This window comes from Pezoporus occidentalis, unplaced genomic scaffold (assembly GCF_034315485.1).
Source record: "Pezoporus occidentalis ecotype Australia unplaced genomic scaffold, CSIRO_AGI_Poc_V1 ctg4, whole genome shotgun sequence".
Lineage (NCBI taxonomy): Eukaryota > Metazoa > Chordata > Aves > Psittaciformes > Psittacidae > Pezoporus > Pezoporus occidentalis.
In genome coordinates this window covers 23,133,750-23,156,412 of record NW_026915724.1, presented here as the reverse complement: position 1 = coordinate 23,156,412, position 22,663 = coordinate 23,133,750, and the positions used below count along the sequence as shown (strand labels likewise).

Here is a 22,663-nt window from a genome sequence, read left to right as displayed (position 1 = left end):
TGCCTATTTCTTCATATATACTTATGATGCTATAGACAGTAATATGCATGATGTTATATTTAACTTTAAAGGCAGGTAACATGCAACATATCTGGACCAATATTACTATTATAAATATTGAAATTTTAATGTAGTGTTAACTGGCATAAGATGTTCTTCTTCTTTCCTTTTAATCTCTTTTTCTCGTAGCCCTTAAGAAGTCAGCTATATGACTGACTGTATATATAACCTGTATGTATACACCAGGTTATATGCTCTGTCTGAAGCTTTCTTGAGCATCTGCAATAAGGTGGTGTTACAGCTCTTCGAATACTGTAGTCAGTCCCTAGTATATTTAGCTGTCTAGTGAAGATAAGGTAGAGTTCATGGGTGAGTAGCACAATGGTGTCCATACATCACGGCTGAAGCCAAAATAGCCCAACAAATAGTAACCATTTTCAGAGTTTCAAAACAATATCATGTTTTTTTGTATTTTGCACAATGTACATTGTAAAATTTCGTACAATGCTTTTGTAATGTTAGCACATGTTCTGTGATCGGCTGCATCCACATCAGAGTGTATCGTTGGGTAGGAGGAAGCACATGCTTGTTTTCATGAGGCTTTGAAATGGTTTGTTCCTGACGTGCTGTCAGGTTTTAATACAATGAAAAAGGATTAGTCAGCTGTCCCGGAACACACTGATCTCTTAGGTGATAACAGGACATCTGGAGGGAGAATGTCTGAGCAAGGGGCAGGTGCTATTTGGCTGATGCAGCAGGATTTTACTAGTCAATAGAAACCTTGACACACTTTTCTCCTGGGCTGCTGGGTTACAGCCTTGCTGCTGGATACCACCAGATAACATCACTCTTGGCTGTAACTGGAGATAACAGAAAGAAATCTGTTTGATAAAATCCAGGAGGAACTCGGTGCATGAAGGGGAGGGGAACATATGACCAACTAGGTGACTTTAACAACAGTTCTTTAAAACCAAAAGCTCCATAAAGGAGGGAGGCGTGATTATCACTTTCTCTCAATCTGTAATATTCAAAGCCATGTAACGAATTGCTTGATATTTTTCACTGAGTACACATTCATGCACTCCTGGAATTATTTTTATGACTTTTCTTAAAAAAACCCCACTCTTTAATAGCTGTGGTTTTCTAAAGAAAATCATACTGAAAATTGAATTGACAGGTCTTCATTCTGTTCCTGAAGTCATCACCCATGTTCCAGAGGGAATTTCTACAGTTTGGCCAAACATTAGACATTAAATATTTAATGCAGAAGAGAAGCAATTCAGAAATACTTGGAAATGGCCTTGTACCTTATAGCAATTATGATCTCCCTGAGCTACCCTTAAACAAAGAGCTTTGTTCTTTTAAAGCAATTACCAGAAATTAAAAAAAAAAAAAAAACAAGAGGAAAAAACAACACAACACACAGAGCAAACCTTCTAATGCCAGTAAACTTCAAAAGGGCACACTTTCCTCCAGAAAGTGGTTTCTGTCATAGGCACTATATGAGTGGCTGATTATCCTACATGTGATTCATGTTACAAAAGGAATAGCCCTTACTCAAGCAGTTTTCTTGAACTTAGAAAGGATATTTTTCTCTCTTATAAGCAGTAACCCAGGAAAAATAAAACAATACCTTAGCATCATTTGTTTCTTCTCAAGTGGAAAACATTGTAGGTGGTTTTGCTGTCCACTGGATATGTATCTTGTACCTTGTTTAAATGCTGTGACTTGAACAGTGATGTTTATGTTTGCATATGCAAAAAAGCTGAGAGAGGTATAGGCAAGGCCAGCTTAGGTGTTTTTCTTATTTTCTGTTCCTCCTATTCTGTATGCTATGGACTACATTTTTGAGCCTGTGGTGTTTTAGAGCTTGACAACATTGACTGGAATACAAGTACTCTAAAGCCTTTTTTTAAATGTCAATAACTTTCAAGGACAGAGAAGCACTAGGGTATGTGATTAATTTCCTAAGAGTTTCTTTACACTCCAAAGTTAACACAGAAGAAGGTTCTGTGCTGAGTTGGCTGAAGGTTAGTAGGGCGTTGGTGATAAGACAGTTGCAGGCAGTACATCTAGTTAGTTGGTGTAATCATCCCATGAAGGTGAATGGTAGCTCAGCACAATTCCAAAGCAAGTGAAATCCATAGTTTCCTCAAGCTAGGACAAACATAGAATCATAGACTCATAGAATAGTTAGGGTTGGAAAGGACCTTAAGATCATTTAGTTCCCACACCCCTGCCATGGGCCCGGACACCTCACACTAAACCATGTCACCCGAGGCTCTCTCCAAACTGGCCTTGAACACCACCACGGATGGAGCATTCACAACCTCCCTGGGCAACCCAGCCCAGTGCCTCACCACCCTTACAGTAAAAAATTTCTTCCTTATATACAATCTAAACTTCCCCTGTTTAAGTTTGAACCCATTACCCCTTCTCCTGTCACTACAGTCCCTAATGAAGAGTCCCTTCCCAGCATCCCTATAGGCCCCCTTCAGATACTGGAAGGCTGCTATGAGGTCTCCATGCAGCCTTCTCTTCTCCAGGCTGAACAGCCCCAACTTTCTCAGCCTGTCTTCATACAGGAGGTGCTCCAGTCCCCTGATCATCCTTGTGGCCCTTCTCTGGACTTGTTCCAACAGTTCCATGTCCTTTTTATGTTGAGGACACCAGAACTGCACACAGTGCTCCAGGTGAGGTCTCACAAGAGCAGAGCAGAGGGGCAGGATCACCTCCTTCGACCTGCTGGTCATGCTCTTTTTGATGCAGCCCAGGATATGGTTGGCTTTCTGGGCTGCAAGTGCACACTGAAGCTGGCTCATGTTAAATTTCTCATCAACCAATACCCCCAAGTCCTTCTCCGCAGGGCTGCTCTGAATCTCTTCTCTGCCCAACCTGTAGCTGTGCCTGGGATTGCTCTGGCCCAGGTGTAGGACCTTGCACTTCTCATGGTTAAACTTCATAAGGTTGGCATCAGCCCACCTCACAAGTGTGTCAAGTTCCCTCTGAATGGCATTCCTTCCCTCCAGTGTATCAGCCAAACCGCACAGCTTGGTGTCATTGGCAAACTTTCTGAGGGCGCACTCAATCCCACTGTCCATGTCAGTGACAAAGATGTTGAACAAGACCGGTCCCAACACCAATCCCTGAGGGACGCCACTTGTTACTGGCCTCCAGCTGGACATTGAGCCATTGGCCACAACTCTTTCTGTGTGGCCATCCAGTCAGTTCTTTATCCACCGAGTGATCCATCCATCAAATTGATGTCTCTCCAATTTAGAGACAAGGATGTCATGTGGGACAGTGTTGAACGCTTTACACAAGTCCAGGTAGATGACATCAACTGCTCTACCCCTGTCCATCAGTTCCGTAGCCCCATCGTAGAAGGCCACCAGATTGGTCAGGCAGGATTTCCCCTTAGTGAAGCCATGCTGGCTGTCACCAAGCACCTTGTTCATTTTCATGTGCCTTAGCACGCCATTCAGGAGAATCTGCTCTAAGATTTTGCCAGGCACAGAGGGGAGACTGACTGGTCTGTAATTCCCCGGGTCATCCATTTTCCCCTTCTTGAAAATGGGTGTTATATTTCCCTTTTTCCAGTCGTTGGGAACTTTACCTGACTGCCATGATTTTTCAAGTATGATGGACAGTGGCTTAGCAACTTCATTTGCCAGCTCCTTCAGGACCTGCGGATGGATTTCATCAGGTCCCATGGACTTGTGCACGTTCAGGTTCTTAAGATGGTCTCGAACCAGATCCTCTCCTACAGTGGCCCCAAGGTCTTCTTTCTCACAGTTCCTGTGTCTGCCTTCCAAGACTTGGGTGGTGTGGTCAGAGCATCAGGCACTTTATTGAAGTATAAGCTGTTCAACCATATGGAGCATGAGGCTCACAGGCCTGTGGGTTATCAGCTATTGCGCTACAGATACTTAGACTCAGTTTCTTCTCTGGTAATAACCAGTTTTTTCTCAGGCAGACCATGGTCTTAATTTCTGAATGATGCAAACACTGCTGGACATTTTTCAAAGCACCAAGCACTTTGCACGTTAAAATTTTTAGTGCTCGTATTCTGCCAGTGCATATCATCCTTTGGATCTGTTTTTGCTTCCTAGGAACTTGTTTCTCACCTCTTGGTTTTGGCATTTTCTGGGAGCAATCTAGGAGTATCGAGTATCTCCTGCATCAAGTCATGAATACCGTCTCGGTTTCTCTCTTGGTGTTCATTTCTTCAAGAACGAACATTAGTCCATGCAGTTCTGTCAGACCCATTTCCAACCTTCTTCCTTTTGATGCTGTTTCACCTGTCACTCAAATCCCCCATGTACCTTCTCCTCTTGTTACACAAGGAAATCAACAAAGTTTGCTGTAGCTGCAGAATATACAGAGCAAGCTTTGGCATATTCATACTATCACTGAACCCAGGAGGCCAGGCCACAAATAGGGTAGGAAGCTGTTCTTTGATATGTACTGTGTGATATAGAATAAAACCAGAAGCCTGGCCTGAAACATTTATGAGCTTAGACTAAGACAAGTGTCACCTGGTGTTTAGAGAAATGGAAAGGTTTGTTTTATTCAAATCTTGATGTTTCTGAAGTTACATTCTATTGACATTTCATATGCATCTAAAATGTTGTGTTATTGAGAGCCAGAAAGATCAACTCTACTTTATGCAGGGATGGATGGGTTGTTATTCAGGTTTGCTAAATAATCTTGTTCATTGTTTCATTGTAAAAAAGTTATTAGTTTTGAAATTATTTGGATCAGGCTTATATAACCAAGCATAAGTCACTATGTAGAAGGATTAACTTTAACAGTATTGATAGTGCAATTCTGAATTCAATCCTTATATGACAGCATTATCTCCATATTGTTATCATTGTCGCATGTTGTCTACCCTGCTTAGTGCTCTCTCTCATTTCTTTGAAGATGAGATACATGTTCTACAATTAGAGTTAAATGTCAGGCATGCTGATAAGAGATATACATAATCATGTAGAGAACAGAAGAAAAGATAAAGACAAAAGTGAGGAAAAGCCAGGCATAAAAAAAAGAGACATGTTGTGAGACTATGCAATTGATTGCAGAGGAAACCCATCTTCTCCTTCACCATTATGATCTCTTAGCCTGGATTTTGTTGGGTGGCTTAGTGGACTAAAATTAAATTGTCTTTGCTTCTTTGAGAGTAAGGAAGAAACTGACTGGAGCAGTGACTTTACCTGTAAAATAGACTCATCCACCTTCTGGGGATTTAGTAAAGGGAAACTGTATTGATTATGACATTTACAGTCAGAATGCTCCTTAAGACTTCAACACTGACAGTTTACCTGTAAGTGACTACCAAACTACATTCTGCTTAAAATCATCTGTAGGAAGATAGCAGTATTATTATTGTGTATACACCTTCCTGCATCAGAACCAAGGGCTCATCTTACCATTGCAAGGTAAACTGGAGAGAGACTGTAAACTTCAAAAGTAATAGGTATTCCTGAGCAATACCCTTTTTAAATGAGCCCTATGAAATATTACACTATTCATGTTGCGAAAAGGTATGATAACATTATTGGAATGGCTGAGCTGTGATGCAATTGTTCTCACACTGTATAGATACGCTATTATGCAAGTTGTATATGAACCCAAAAGGGAGACAGTCAATGCAAATTAAGAAAACAGAAACAAATGAAGAGCTTTCCAAAAAGCATTTCAGTGGTATTCACAGAGAACTTTTCCAAGAAATGCTGGCTTGTTACTTCTGTGAGGGAGCAATAGTACCTTCCCATAGAATGTTGCTGGCACAGCATTAATATATCCTGATCTTGTAATGGTATGTACAGTATATTACATCTTCATTTTTAAAAACTGTTATGCCTACTGAGGGAAAGGGTCAGAACAAGTGAAAAATGACATATTGGTGATTTTCTAGTATACCTGTAAGCATGCTTTGAAGCAAAGCACTTATACACTTGCATCCTTTTCTTATAATAAAAATGAAAACATTTCTACTTTAAACTTGCCAGAAAAAATGTGGAGAGCAAGTGCTCTCATCAGTTTAAAACCTGAAGTATCCACATTTGTGATATATCCCAGTGCTCATGGCAGGAAATGTAAGACCAGGTCATTGATCTATAAAAGTAACAGTTAACTTCCTCAGGTAGAAGAGAGTGGGTTTCCTGGAGTGGATGAAAGGAAGGTGCTTGGTCTGGGTCTGAGAGAGATGGAGTTAATTTTCTTCATAGCAGCACATATGGTGGTGTGTTTTGGACCTGCGGTAACACACCAGTGCTCTGACTATTGCTGAGCATTATGCAGCATCAAGGCTTTTTCTTTTTCCCACTTTGCTCCTCTAGGGAATAGGCTGGGGATGGGAAAGTAGTTGAGAGGGGACATACCTGGGACAGCTGACCCCAACTGACTAAAGCGCTGTTCTATGCCATATAACATAATGCTCAACAATAAAATCTTAGAGGAGGAGGCTTTATGGGAGGTAGCCATTGTTTTGAGACTGGCTGAGCACTGGTCTAGTTGTGGGAGGTCTTGAGTGATTGATTGCCTTTGCCTAATATTTCTCTCCCTGTCTCTTTTTCTTATTAAACTGTCCTTATCTTGCCCCATAAGTTTTCATTGCTTTTGGTGTTGCTGTTCTCTCCCCTGACCTGCTGGGTGTCTGAAGTATTATTAAAAGCAGCTGTACTCCCTCTATGATCTTAAATGTCCTGAATGTGAAAAAGGAGCCTTCCAGGAGACAACACTTTGTCTTTGTGCAGAAGATGAAATTTGTCAGGAGCATTGTATGTCAGTAACTGTCAGTTACTGAACTGAATAAAACCTTTCAGGTATGGATAGGCTGTATGTGTTCCTTTCAGAAATGAGTTTTATTAGGCAGTTTCCCTACTGCCTTGCTAGCTCTCACTTGTGAATTTCAGCTTGTCCAACTGTATGCATGACATATTCCATTTACACTGGCCCTGGAGCCATCTTTGTAACTGGAATATCAACTCAGATTCCCAGGGTGGATTACAACATGCCTGTCACACGTTTTTAGTGTTCTTACTTTCCCGTAGCCGAGAAGTGGGTGCAGCATGGTGCTTTGTTTTGTCATATGTACAATGTCAGAAGGGCAAGAAGGAGGACCCGGGTAATTATAGACCGGTCAGCCTTACCTCCATCCCTGGAAAGGTGATGGAACAACTTACTCTTGACACCATCTCTAGACATATCAAGGATGAGGGGGTCATTAAGAGCAGCCAACATGGCTTTAGCAAGGCGAAGTCATGTTTGACCAACGTTATAGCCTTCTATGAGCAAGTAGCTAGGTGGATGGATGATGGTAGAGCGGTAGATGTGGTTTCAGTAAGGCATTTGATACTGTCTTCCACAGCATCCTCATAGATAAGCTAAGGAAGTGTGGGCTTGATGATCAGGTAGTGAGGTGGATCAAGAACTGGTTGGAAGGAAGAAGGCAGAGAGTTGTGGTCAGTGGGGCAGAATCTAGCTGGAGGTCTGTGACGAATGGAGTCCCTCAGGGGTCGGTGCTGGGACCAGTGCTGTTTAATATTTTCATCAATGACCTGGATGAGGGAACTGAATGTACCCTCAGCAAGTTTGCTGATGATACTAAACTGGGAGGAGTGGCTGACACACCAGAGGGCTGTGTTGCCATTCAGAGAGACCTGGACAGGCTGGAGAGTTGGGAGGGGAGAAACTTGATGAAATTCAACAAGGGCAAGTGTAGAGTCTTGCATCTGGGGAAGAACAACCCCATGTACCAGTACAGGTTGGGGGCTGACCTGCTGGACAGTAGTGAAGGGGAAAGGGACCTGGGGGTCCTGGTGGATAGGAGGATGGCCATGAGCCAGCAATGTGCCCTTGTGGCCAAGAAGGCCAATGGCATCCTAGGGTGCATTAGAAAGGGTGTGGTTAGTAGGTCAAGAGAGGTTCTCCTCCCCCTCTGCTCTGCCTTCGTGAGGCCGCATCTGGAATATTGTGTCCAGTTCTGGGCCCCTCAGTTCAAGAAGGACAGGGAATTGCTTGAAAGAGTCCAGTGCAGAGCCACAAAGATGATTAAGGGAATGGAACATCTCCCTTATGAGGAGAGGCTGAGGGAGCTGGGATTCTTTAGCTTGGAGAAGAGGAGACTGAGGGGTGACCTCATCAATGTTTACAAATATGTAAAGGGTGAGTGTCAGGATGATGGAGCTAGGTTTTTTTCAGTGATGTCCAGTGATAGGACAAGGGGCAATGGGTGTAAACTGGAGCATAGGAGGTTCCATGTGAACATCAGGAAAAATTTCTTTACTGTGAGAGTGACAGAGCACTGGGACAGGGGGGTTGTGGAGTCTCCTACGTTGGAGATATTCAAGGCCCGCCTGGACAAGTTCCTGTGTGATGTACTCTAGGTTACCCTGCTCTTGCAGGAGGGTTGGACTAGATGATCTTTTGAGGTCCCTTCCACCCTTGGGATTCTGTGATTCTGTGATATTTCAAGATATAGGCTATGTCCAGCTCTGTACTTGCTTTATGTATATTATTCAGAATTATTCAGTATATGATTCAGCTTGCCAAATTGCTGAAGACAATTAGCTGTCCAAAAAGCCTATCTCAGAAAAACCCAGGGAAAGGAAAGTTAAATAAGTTATTATAAGATCATATGCAACCTTTTAAGACTCTGTTGTGGATCAGCTTCGAACTAAAGCCAATTAAATCCTTTTTTTTTTTTTTTTTTTTTTAATGTGGAGTTACTGGACCTGTCATGGTAAATTTAACCCTGAATTTGTTAATATTTTATGGTCAAATTCTCAGCATTAGGTTGGATTTCTTTATGACTTTAACATCACACTGAATCATAGTTCTGTCATTTTTGGACCCCTGAACCTGGGACTTCTGTTCTATAGCAAAAATGAGGCAATACCCATTATACCACTGTTTAAAAAACAATATTTTTAAGAGAGCCATTAAAAAAGTGAACTTCTTTTACAGAAAAAGCTATCAAACAGTCTATATGTTATAAAGAAGCAGAAATATTACATGGTGCCTGCATGTTCCATATGTAATAATCTGGCTTTTCAGAAAAAACCACACAACCACTGAAGTTTTTTATGTTTAAATTACTATGTTCCGTGAATACTAGAAATAATAAGTTTTCTAATAACATTTTCACTACCCCATTTTGACTCAACCATGGTGAGCTTTAACACTTTTGCTATATTTTAAAATCAGAAAATCAAACAAACCCCTTATTTAATTTGCATTTTGCCACTGAGTCCCAATTCTGGAAAGCACATTAACCTGCATTCTGTGCCATGCCTGTCATCAGAGTACTTATACTTTAACTCAGTTCTAGTCACAAGTTTTTTGTAGATTATCTAACAGGAGTTTTTCAGATACTGTGTAACAAACAGCCTTGTTTCTGGCATTAAGCACATAATCCATGAAAAGAATTACTTGGGTATGGAACTGGATAAATGGATTTGTGTGGAAGGTAAAACAAATGTGATATTAATAAACATAAAGTATTGTTTGTTGTCCAATGTTTGAGGTATTCTGGGAACATAAATACTATTTCATATTTGCAAAGTACAAACATAATTCAGCATGCCAGCAGAGTGCCCAGCATGTCCAAGTTCTTTATTTACCCTTGATGCAGTATGTAACAGTAAGACAGTTACAACCTCAAAACCAGAAGTGAATTTGGTTATGATCTTCAAATTCAAATTTTCCAATTGATAGTGTCATTTTGGATAGAAAGCTACTTGCTGACTAACAGAACCTTGTCCTCTGTGAGAAACAGATCACTCCTCCCACAGGAGCTGTCATGGCTCACCTGGACTGATGTATCTAATGCCCCCTGAAGCAACTGGCCAGAACCAAACTTTCACTGTAGTGCTTTCTCTTTGCACACTTTCCATGTCCAATTATCAATCCTGTCCTGAAGCAAACCTTATGTTTCTGAGGTTCTTCAGTGAGATTTCCTTTTCTATTTACATCTGAAGATTACCAGACAATGAATTACCTTGCCGCCTTCTGTGTTATATCTAGGAATGGTCAGTTAGTGTTTGGCCAAAGACTATTCCAACTAGTTCATGTTCCACCATAAACTCTGAAGCTTATACTTTTGGTCTTCAAATTTAATGTTTCTCAATTTAACACAAAATAAAAAGTAGTATTTTATTAACATATTCTTTATGAGGTCTGCCTCTGAAATGACTATGGTCTGTGGGAAAAGCTGAATTGCTCAAGATGTTGCCCCAGTCCTTTCAGCAGCTTGCCTGAAATGGATTTTTTCTACTCATGTAAAGCCCCAGAAACAAGGTGTGTTACTCTGATAACATTCAGTAACATCCGGTTTCCTCTTATGCCTGTGACTCTGTACCTGGCCTGTACAAAGGCCTGTTCCTATATTCTGAAAACTTATAAATACTCTTTGTTAGGAAGAAATAAAGGTAATGATAGTCAAAATAGTGTAAGTAATATGTGAAGATAATTACGGTGAATGTCTGCATCTATAAAATATACACCAATAATGAAAACATCTCCTGACTTCATACAAAACATTTGTTACTTTTATTTTAACATTAGGATTTCAGTCCTCTTATTTTTAGCAAATTTAATGTTCATTTGTCTCTTGAAAGAACTTTTTTTGCATCCTTTAGAACTGTCCATAATTTAACATTTGAATCCAAAGTAACCTTTGTGAATGTGCTCGTTACTTTGCTAAAGTACAGAACCTGAACAGGCAGAATTTCAAGAACTTGGCAATGATCAGGGTAATGGTGGGTGTTAGAAGGAAAAAATCTGCTCCCTTTGAAGCTGATGGTATAACAGAACACACCAAACAAGACAATTCTGTTATGGGAAACAGAGTTTGGAATGACCTCTTTATCTGACAAAGACATTTTGTAAGCCTGTGTAAATATGTGCTGGTGAGAAGGACTTGCAAGTTGTGAGAGGCTGATCTGAAATCAGACTCCACTGTCCATTGTCTCAATGATTGGTACAAGAAGTTGAGATAGGACTCCACTGCCCATTATCTCAGAGATGGGTGGGAGGAGTTGAGGTAAGACTCTTCCATCCATTGCTTAGAAGAAGGGAGTGAGGAGCTGAATTGGGATTCCACCATCCATTGCCTGAGGGATGAATGAGAAAGAGCTGATAAGAGTCTTCCATCCATTACCTGGTGTGAGGAATTGCTGTCCATTATCCCAAGAATTGCTGCAGACACCTGTGTGTGTGCAGATGTGCACCTGGCCACAAGACCAGAAAAACTGGAACTCCAGGAAGAACATAGGTACTCCCCCCCAACTCATGATAAAAGGGGAAGTAAAACATCACCAAAATGGGTACCTTCAAGGGGACTCCAGAAGGACGCTTTCACGAGGACACCCATCGCCAATGGACTCCTGGAGGACACATGAGTCTATGAACCCTGAAGGACTCCCACCACCACCGACGACTACAACGATCCCTGGGACACCACTGGATCCACAGTGGTGACTATCTCTCTCTCTGCACCCTGAATTCTTGCTTCATTTTCTACCTTTTCTCCAATCTGTCATATTGCTATACCCTTTATTACAACAATTTTCCTTTTTTATAATACTGTCTTTTTTGCAATTTGTAATAAACAAACTGTCCGGTTACAGTACTTGACCTCGTTTGTGTCTTAATTTCACTCTTGGGATCACAAATTGAAACAGGGTCCAGCAATGGGGTTTTTCTCCAATCGAACCCTGACACAAGTCTGTTGGCCTTGTCACATTTTATCTCAGCTCATGTTATGTTGGAGCATCCCTTGATCTTAGTTTAGTGAAATGTCTTTCCTATAATAATAGTGCCTCATAATCATACTATCCAGTCATGCTTAATGAGCTTTGAAGAATGTTAAGGATTCATCATTGTCCACCTATCAGGGGTAGAAACGATTTCTGGGACAGTAGAAATTTTAAGGAGCTATTTCCTGTAATCCTAAGTAATCTTTTATTTTTCAAAGCTGAAGAGCCCTTATATCATTTTGTATGAAAGCTATCCTATTCACATTCACATCCTATTCACCAAGCTTTCTCTCTATTTTTACTTACATTTTACTTACATTATGTGCTTCCTTAGAGCAATTGTGACTCGTGTTCAAGAAGCGGGTACACTTGTTTTCTTAGTGGCATAAGGAGGTTTTCTGTTTCCGTTTCTAATAGTCTCTTAAATGAACAGTGCTGAGCAGGGCGATGCAGTTTTCAGTTCACTCCAAAATTTCTATTCCTGAGTCATAGTAATAATTTAGAACCTTTCATCTTTATCTATTTAGAAATACTTTTTCTCATGTGCAATACTTTGCAATTATCAACACTGAATTCCACCTTCCTTTTTATCTCTAGCCTCTCAGTGCAATGAGAGCCTCTGCAGTCCATCACAGTCAGTTTTTGACTATCCTGAGTAAGTTTGTATCAATCACTGGGAAGCTGTGTCACTTTCCTATTCATCTTGTTCAAGGCATTCAGCAAAACTGAACCCTAAATATAGGAAAAATCTCTTTGTAATTGAACACCAAACTATTTTTGGTCAAGACCATTTATTGTTGAATCTACAACTTATTGGAAGTCAGCTGTTTTGGAATACAGAGATACAGAAAGCATCAGAGAGTATACTCAGATCCTTTCCCTTCCTGGATCTTTTCGACTATGGGAGCAGAACTGGAACAGAGTATGTCTGCTGATCGGGAAATGCACTGAGATTTCTCTTACAGGCTTAGATTCTAATTTCATTTCTAATTTGGAATGCCTCCCAGTGCTCTGCAAGGCCTGTGTAAATGACTAGAAGGTAAGTCTTTAAAATAATAAACCAAATTAGAGATTTAATAGTCCAAGATGTTAACTTTGAAACGATGACTGTGATTTCTCCTTAGAGGCATTGCATGGGAGATTGTCTGCATCACAATGAGAAGGAAATTGCTAAGGATACTCAGTGCATTCCTGGAAGCTTTAATGAATACTTAGCTGACTTTACCTTCAAACTGGACCAAACCAGTCTCTGTAGGAGCCCTTCACCCAGATAATTAATGATTTGTAGCTGTGTCTGGAATACAGTGAATATGTTTCATAGCTGAGGAAGGCCACAGAGGTGTCTGTCATGAGACTGTGATTTTTGTTCCTCCAGCATCCTCATTCTAGGCAAGTTTTGTTATTTGGGTGTTTTGTTTGCGTTTTTTTGTCTTGTTTTTTTTTGTTTTGTTCTTTTTTTAAAGGCAAGTCTCTTTCCTAAGGCATAATTTGCACACCAAGCAAAGCCCAAGTCTGATGGTGTATTCAAGCCAATCTGCATAATCATGTATGCTGTAGTTGAACATGTCCTCCTGATCTGAATCATGGGCAGCGAAAATCAATGACACCTCAGAGATCAGAACTCCCAAGTTCCCAGCTCTCAGCCGTGTGCTTGTGTTGTTCAGCCAGTCATCAAATTGTACAAGGAGATCAGGAACTCATGGTTTTGTGTACGACACAGTGATGAACTTGTGAGACAGAAAGGAGGTCTACATTAGGGCTTTTGTAGCATAAATGTACTTTTCAGGCAAACAAGAAGACTGGCCCTTTACTATGTTATGGGTTGCACTGTGGAGTGATCTGAAATCAACCAGCTGGATTGCTTTTGAATGCAGCTAAACTAGAAGGTATGTTTCAGAAATGAATGTAACATGTTCCAGCTATTAATAATTGCTTAGTTGTTTTATCTGATGTAAAATCCCTGAAATATATATAGTGTTGAGTACTCAGCACCAGCTATCTCACATTACAGATCTGTTTCTGTTACGCTGCACTACTTATATAGACATACTCCTGCTCAAAAGTTTAAAGGAGCTGTTATGGAACTGGTCTATTGTACAAGTATATTTCTGGCTTTTAGGGTAATTTGAAGAGAACAGAGAGAAGTTAGGACTGATTTTAACAGAAATGAATCAATTTGCATAGACTGCTTTCTCAATAAAATGGACTACTTCTGGACACTTGCTACAGATATGCACTAAAATTCCTCTTTAGAGTAGATAAAGACACTATAACTATTGTTAAAAATGTCAATGAGTTAAGTCTGAAATAAGATGGAAGGTCAGTGAAAGTCATGTCTCTGGTCACTGACACTTTATATTCTTTCTCTTTCCTCCTCCCCCCAACCCTACCTTTCTTATTATCTACTTTTTGAAATACATTCAAAATGTATTTTTAAATTTAGCTTTGAAGGACTGTGAAATATGATTTTGGTAGTTGACTCAGCCACATGTTTCCTTTGTGACTTGGTCACTCATCTGTGAAATAAGAATGTTTCTTTATAAAGGTGTCATGAAGATAAATTTATTTAATTTATTGTAAAGCTATCAGATGTAGAGCCCTTGGGTAGGCTGTTCCACTCATCTTCTACATCTTCACTAGCAGATCTGTTTTTTCTATTGATTTTCCTCTACTAATATTAAACAGCTACCTTTTCTGTGTCTGACAGTATAGCTTACCATAATTCAAATAATGTCAAAATTTATCTTGTTTATTCATATGCCAGGTGGCCTTGTATATCTTGTACCATTTCATTCTGTGTGGATATTGCTTTAATAAGTTTCTATTTTCTTTGCTGTCTGCCTGAATTTCTTTAATGAAATGACATGTCTGACACAATTGACATGTTGTCCTTGGCTGATCAATGAATCTGAGGACTAGAGATATAATTGAGATATTATGATAATAAGAGAGATATAATGTATAATACACTAAGGACTGGATTTTCCAGTTGAAGGCCTCACTTTGCATCCAAGTGTTTTTCTGAATGCTTCACGTACTCTGAACTACACAGAACAGACTTTTCCTAGTCTTGCTTTTTACTGGGCTCATTGATATGGTTAGAGTCTACTTTGCAGATGGCTGAATCAGCAAAACTGGAAGTACAGCAAACTACATAGACCTTGAGTTCGTTTTGCCATCAGAGAAGTCATAAAGTGCTGTTTTGTCTCCTGTCAGAATGGCAGTTTGAAATCTGCATTTTGACTATTTTGAGGCTGATGCCGGTGTGTATGCTAGCTCACCTCCCTTCACCAGCCCAAAAGAACCTGCAGATTGTCTTTGTGTGAAACAAAAGCAAGAAAGCACCATAAGCAGGTTCTGTAGGAAGATTCTGTGTAAGCAATAGGAAAGTGACAGGAAAAGGGGAAGGTGAAGTGTAAAGCAATTTCAAACAGATAATTTAGCACCTTTATGGGGGTATATAACCGTGTGTACCAGGACACTGTAGCAAAAGAAATGTCTGCGGAGATTGAGAACAGAATAAACCCAACTCCTTCCCTCCCAGATGAGATGCAGAAACAAACCCATATTTCCTGTATTTAATGTTTAAGGTTTCTCTCAATGTTTATTTGGTAACTTAATTTTATTTGTCACACCTATTTTTAGCACCTATTAAGTCACACTTAGTTGCTTGGTATTAACAAGTTATGTTGCAAATAAGTCAGCTATTTGCTAATAGGACTCCAAATGGATCACTGTGTTTGTTAAGTCTCACATTTTCATATTAAGTTAAATACTACTATAAAGAAAATGAGGGTATTTTTAGTTTCTAGAACTAAGAACATTTTTAAAGCAAAGAAAAACTTAAATGGAAAAGTAAAACATATAGTTGAAAATATTTCGTATATTTAGAACTATATGTATTTGCAGAGTTCTAGGTCTACACTTCTTCCATAGTTTCTTTGGAATATTTTATGGTTGTGTTATCTGCCTCCCACAATAGATATTTTGGGACTTCAGCTGTCATCTAGAGTAAGTTATGCAAGCATTTATGCAACAGCTTCCCTTGACTTGCAGTGAATAGTGCAACAATGAATCACTCAACAGTGTATGCTTCAGCAATCTGAAGACTCAAAACTGTAAATCAGTTCCTAGAAGCTCTGATGTGGGCCCAAATTTTTTAAAAGAAAGATTATACTTTATTGTCTTTTCAGTGACTTCTGTCTCTCAAATGTTATGTGTCTGAGCTCAGAGCTGTATTTTACTGCCAGGGTTGCCCTCTTGCCTACTGGGGTTGCTGTGTTTCTTCAGACATCCTAAAAATGAAAAGCCTTAGTTTTCCAGGTGTGCCCCCTCTCAGCCTGCGACATCTTGCAGGACGTCAGCGGCTGCTGGAAGGGACTCAGTTCTCCAAGGGGGGACCATATTCTGGGCTGATAAAGTCAAGAACAGACACAATTCTTGAAGCAAGTGTCCCCCTCCTCATTGTCTGTTTTTTACGTCTCTGGTAAACTGTGCCCTATGTTTGTTTTAGGATTGTTTCCTAGTTGTTCCAGTCAGTGTAATTATCCTAAATTTACGTTTTCCCTGGCAACCTTCCAGTTAGCCAGCCCTGACCTGTTGTGTGAGCTCTCAGACACACCTCAGTCCAATTTCTTGTATTTTTGGAATATGCTCTACAAGGGTTTAGAGGAATGAAACGGCCCTTCGGGATCCTGTATCTTATTCTAGGCTGGGATAAACCTGCCCAGAAGCTCCTATTTTGGAGGCAGGCTGGATGTTAAACGAAGAACTCAAGACCTATTTAATTCCTAAAAGAAAAAGAGAGGCAAAGGAGGGAGGCTATCTGCCCATAACTGCTCCTGTCTTTCTGTGCCTCATTTACTGAAGAAGCATGGGGTGCTCAGATGTGAAAGTGGGGGAGCTGTTATGACTCCTCTGGTGGCCTTGGCTTTTTGCTCTCTCTTAGGTGTGAGTAAGCATGGCATGCAGTTGTGGGGATGGATTTTGCAAGAGGCTGTTGCAAAGCTGTCTCTAGATCTAATCAAACTTGGATTGCATTCCAGAAGAGATCTCAAAAGCTGGCAGTGCTCAACATACGTTAAGCCTTTGGCAGAGGTTTTCAGAAAAAGGACTGGCTCTCCTGCTGCTGGGAAGGCAAAATCTATGCTCTGATAAATGTCATGAAAGATGAGCATCTGCAAGCAAGGAGGAGGTTATCCTTCATCTTCTGAAGGGAAACAAAGTCTTATGGAAGATAAATCAACACTATATCAAAATCTTATAGCACACTTTTTCATTTGAGTGAGGACACAGACACTTCTTGCAGTTGTGTACCTACTTCTTCCATGTTTTGACAGGTTCAGAAAAGTACTTGGGGACTACTAGGACTGTGGAAAAGTGGCAGCCTGAAATAAAAATCTCTATATGGGATGACATGATAATACCCCATTTGTGATGCCCAACTAGACAGAATATGGATCTTTGCTTGCAAAAACTAAGTGGGAAAAAACACCAATGGCATTTCATACTAAACAGGGTTAGGTTAAAAATTTAAGTTCTGTAGTCTGACACACAAACATCAAAAATCTAGTTGCAAAATGCTGTTCTAAAAACTCTTTTTCTGTTTTGTTTTGCTTCTGTTCATTTTTTTACTTCAGTTAACCATGCTGTAACAAGGGTAAGCTTTACATCCAGAAGACCGTAGTAGACAGGATCTCTGAGACAGAAAAACCTATGTCTAGTAAATTTGAAGTTATAACTCTTATGTAATACTAGTGACTACTGAGAATGTGGCCATAGTAAAAGAATGTGGCTGTAACAGTTCACTTTGTATATTTTAAAGTGGATTGTGCTTTTCTGGTACTAAATCAGAAATTTCAAATAGTTTTCTTTTATGATATGGAAGCATAAAACTGTTTCTGGACTAGCCATCAAGAAACTGTATTCTCAGAGGATGCTTAGCTTTCTATATAGCACAAATCACTATAGATCTTATCCATCTAGACTGTGAAATATGACCAGTTTTCCCAAAGAGATAGAAAAGTAAAAATAAAAGTAGGGAATAAAGCAAGGAATATTGTGCATTGATTACTTTGTGTTTACTTCTCTTCAGCCATGCTCAGACAGTGTTGACTGTAAAAGTCATAAACAGATACTTGAAAAATCCCTGTGTTACATATGAAAGCAAAACAAAGAGCTCTTTCACTTACAGTGTTTTCAAATAAGTTTTAAAAGCAATAGGGCTTTTCTGTATTGACATTATGAGTTTTATTTTCAAAGCAGAGTCCCCAAAGAATTGTGAAACTCTCACAGTAGCTTACCTTCCATAAAGCTTTAAATGTTTTTTTTTCTCAGGCGTATACTTTCTACTGGGAAGTCCTTGTGGTTTAGCAGAGGCATAATCTGGCATCTGTGAAGTTTTTTGGGTTTCTTAGCCAAGCTTTTAAAGGTATAGAGTATTAGCTCTATTCCACTGCTCACACTTCTGCTTTAAGAAGGAGCCATCCCTCTGAAACACAGTAGAGTTTACTGTTGTCTCCTTTATCCCATTGTTTCCTAAGAGAAAAATGACATCTGTCATGAATACATTTTAGCCTTAATAATGGATACTTCAGATGTACAGAGATTCTGTACTAAAACACTGTTTTTCATAACACAGTAAAAGGAGTATAATTCCTCTAGCAAAGAGTGTTTACTTCCCTGCAGAGTATATAGGCTCTAGTCTTGACTGCCATCTAAAAATTATGTAGTATTGCTGATATACAGTTCTGTTTTGTATACTCACACATTATTTCCTGTTGGATCAAATGACACACAGATAAGTGGATAGTTGCACTATAGATATTTGCTGTAAGCAAAATCTTATTTTAGAGCTGGGAAGACCTCCTTCCTCAGCAGTCCCTCAGTTTTACTTGTACGTATTTTAGGCAGAAAACATATAAAAATGGGAATTAAGAAATTTTGTATGTGCTCAATGAAACACAGTATAAAATTTCATCGTAGAGACTGCTGATTTTCTGCAATGAGGAAGCTAATACTGTAGAGCAGGATGCCCTTTCAGATGTTATATGCTGCATGAATAAGATATTTAATGCAGAATAAACAATGCAGGAAGGAACATGTTTGCTCACTTCTGATTGTGGAAGGCACACCAAATTCCATTAAAATAAACAGAGAAGAGATTATTTGATTATTTTGAGTCATCAAGGGATACTACAGAGAGATAACATTTAAAGTATATTTTCATGGCTGATTATCCTGTGATTTGTTTCCTTTACAAGATACTTGAACTACTACTGACATAAGAATATCTAGCACTATTAATTTTTCTGTAAAGGGTTCAAGAAGTAGTATTCAGGAAGTAGAATATAAAATTAATAGGAAATAATAGCAGGACCATGTGGTTCACAGATCAAATATATGTGATAAATATTTGAAGGTTTTTGTTATTATCTACTAAGGTTTAATATTCCGCAACCTAGCATTTGTATTTCTATACTCTCAAAAACTTCCACAAAGGCAAATCACCCATATAGCTGTATCAAAACCGTTATCTTGAAGCCACAATGCTTTTAAGCCATGGCTAGCAGGTTTCATATTTTTGCTTCTCTCTAGTCCCCATGAATTACCCAATTTGCAGTTCTTAAGCCTTGTGTCTACAGCTGTATAGGTAATGGGCATATTTGGGGAGGGGGGTGGAGAAGAGAGTTTTCGGTTATACATGGTAAAATGAATTTTTGTGAATAATTTCTGGTTTGAATATTTGAATAAGACTGTATTTCAAATCTTCTTGGGGAAAGTAAATCAATAAAATATTTTCTTCAGTTTTAAGATTTCATCTGACATGAAAATTTTGCTGTGTATGTTAAAAAGAATCCTGTTGCAAGAGTGAACAATGTAAATACAGACGTTTCAAAAACAGGTTTCAAAAAAGATCTTGGAAGCATTTACTTGGAAGCAACTACCTCATCACCACGATTTCCTTGGTTAAATAGTTGCTGCGTTCAATCTACACTTGTAAACAAAGCCACTTCAGCAGCTGTCCTTTAAATTCTAGGAGCAGTTGCAGTGCTACGAGAGGCTGTCTCACCAAAGTGCTCTTTAATTTTAGTGGAAACAGAGCAGTTTGTAGGAGGAAGGTTTTTTAGCACTGTTAAATGTTTGTAAGTCAGTAGCCCTTCCATTGCATGGGAGCTATGTGTGTCTTTGGTGGATGTCAGTCTCATTCCCACTAAGCATTTATTTGGTTAGATTTATTTGATTTATTAGATTGATTTGATGTTTCTGTCATTGCCTCTGACAGAAAGTGTCATATTAGCTGAACACAGTCTCTTTTTCTGTTTTTCCCAGTGTTAGATAAAAATTTAAATGATGCATGTTCCTAGGCTGAAAGCTTGTTCAGCTGCTGGGCTGATGAGACTAGCTTGAGCTTTGTGATTTATTATTTGATTTGCATGATTCACAGTCATACTTTATATTGTATTGATAAAACAAACATTTATTTCTTCTACATTACCATTATGCACTTAAATATCGAGACATTATTGAATGCTGTCAGGTTTCCCTCAGTGACCCAGCAAATCGAAAGTCTGATAGTGTAATGATTCCAAACATTTGTATATGCCTCTTAATGCAGTTTAAAACATCCATGGTAAAATACAATGAAAGGAATTATACTTTTAAACCTTTTGGGCCCCAGGGCATATGGCTGGGCTATGCAGGCATGCTTACAGTAGCAGCCATGTAGCTGTGCTCTGGTGCCTGTGTCCATCCATGGGGTCACTTTCCCTACCCCAGAGCTTTCACCCACAGCTAACACTGTGCTCTTGTTTTCTAACTGTGCAATTAGATGCACACAGGCATGGCGTGATGTATAAAATATCCACTAACCATTTCAAAGAACCGTGTGGAGGCCGCAGGAAATGGAGGGGTGATCTCTGACTGTCTCTCCCTGGCTGAAGGAGTCTCTGCTTGGGTGCCGGGCGCACCTCCTCTTCCTCCTCCTCTGGTGTGTGCAGGGCTGTTTCTTACATTTTTCCCCCTTATTCATTGCTCCCAGGCAGTGTTTTGCCCTTGTTGAATACCTGTTCCAGAGGCCACCATCTTGTCTGAGGGGCTCCGCTGTGCCCTGCCGTGGGTCCGCTGGAGCCGGCTGGAGCCGGCTGGAACTGGCACAGGACAGCCTGGCCTCTCCTCACAGAGGCTGGCCATATAGCCTCCTGCTGCCAGTGCCTGGGCAGCTGTGCCCAGTACGAAAAAGTACAATAAACTGGTGAATGAAGATGCTATTCTGTGACCTGTAAGTAATATGACAGAAAAATTGCGTTCCTGAGCTGTCCTGGCAATCTGAACAGGTGGGAAGGATGGAGGCCAGTGATCTTTTGTGGTACCAGTGGCTATGGGTTCACTCTGACAGGGGTGACAGTTGAGTGTTGCTGATATTAATGAAGCAACAGTCTCATCAGCTTCAATGAGATAGATATTAAAAATCAGCTTGCTGTTTGAGCTAACAGACTGTGGGGTTTTTTGGTACTGTTTTGTTCAGCATCATGATTGAAAACCACCCTAAAGTAAAGTATATATATTTTAGCAGTAAAAGCTCTGCAGTAAATGTGCTTTACAAATGCTGCAAGATTTCCCCTTCCTGTTCAGGAATGAATACTGTCTTTTTATACTGATGGATCTTGTACATCCAAACCCAGGATCTGGCACAAAACCATTAGTTTACTTTTGTTTGGAGTGAGACCTGAGCCGTACTTGTGCATGGGATAGTGCCGTGTTCTTTTGCTGGAATATAGGGTTGGGTTTTTTTTCCAGGGTTGGCATCTGTCTATTTAGCAGATCCTATTTAGCTTGTTCCTGCAGTAGCTGAGGAAGAACGAGCTAAACAGGACATGAATAAGAGCAGCAAATAGACCGCATGTCCAGGTAGTCTACAATGATAAGCTTAAAAAGAACTAGGCAAAAGTGAAATGTTATTACTATAATTATGACCAAAATATTCACATAGTGTGCTCATTGGTGCAGAAGTGATTGCGAGAAGCATGGAATGCGCTCAACAGTGGCTGGCACTGTTGTATCGTTCCTGCAATTTTAAATCATCATTCCTGATGCTGTAATATTTAGGGATGAGTGGGCTGGTTAAGACCACAAAAGTGTCTAACCTAAACATTTGAGGTTGGAAATCATTTGGTTAGCTTCCCAGCTCCACTCCCAGTTTTCATACACTCCAGCACTTCCCTGTTGGGACAAATCCAGAAGGAGAAATATCAAAATACCATGGGAGAGGCTGTTCTCTGACGGTTGGTGGCTTCGTGCCAGTGACCTGTTAACCTAGCAGCCAGATGAGCCATGGTCATAGGTAATGCATCAGTACAGTCCACAATGCACACCTTGTTTTATGACTCTGCCTGTTTTTCCTACAGTGTGCAACTGCTGGGACTTTGAGATGGGGCTTTACTTAGAAAATATTCCAGAAATCCCAAATAGAAAAATAGGTACTTTAAAGTAATAAGTGTGATATTGGTTATTATAGAAAAATAGATTTGAAATCTAGAAAGAATGAAAGTTATCAGTCAGAATGCAAATATGTCTTGTCAGATGCAAACACCTGAGGTACCAAAACAAGTGTATCTCATTCTTCACTCACTTTTTGTTAAAGACACATGATAGAAAATCCAAGTATTTTCTTAGCTGTTTTGGGGGAGCTAGACCCTATAGAAGATGACTTAGAGACTGTTGTCCAATAATTCCTCATAAAGCAAATTCATAAATGAGCATTGGAACAAAGGCAATTCTCAGAAGAACAGTTTCTTTTATAGGTTAGAAAGCAAAATACCACTGAAGTACCTTGCTTAATCCTGGATTTAGAAAAAGTAAACTAGAATAAACACTATTCATAAGTGAGTACTTTATCA

At 39.8% G+C, this 22,663-nt stretch overlaps 1 long non-coding RNA gene across 1 annotated transcript; it reads right to left on the bottom strand.

The window, feature by feature from the left end:
* Nucleotides 1-20,870, bottom strand: LOC134171164 (uncharacterized). Its single transcript, XR_009967526.1, has 3 exons — nt 20,637-20,870; nt 18,068-18,302; nt 1-860 (listed from the first exon to the last, which is right to left on the bottom strand). It is a non-coding gene; the product is annotated as an uncharacterized LOC134171164 (long non-coding RNA).
* Nucleotides 20,871-22,663: the final 1,793 nt, after the last annotated feature.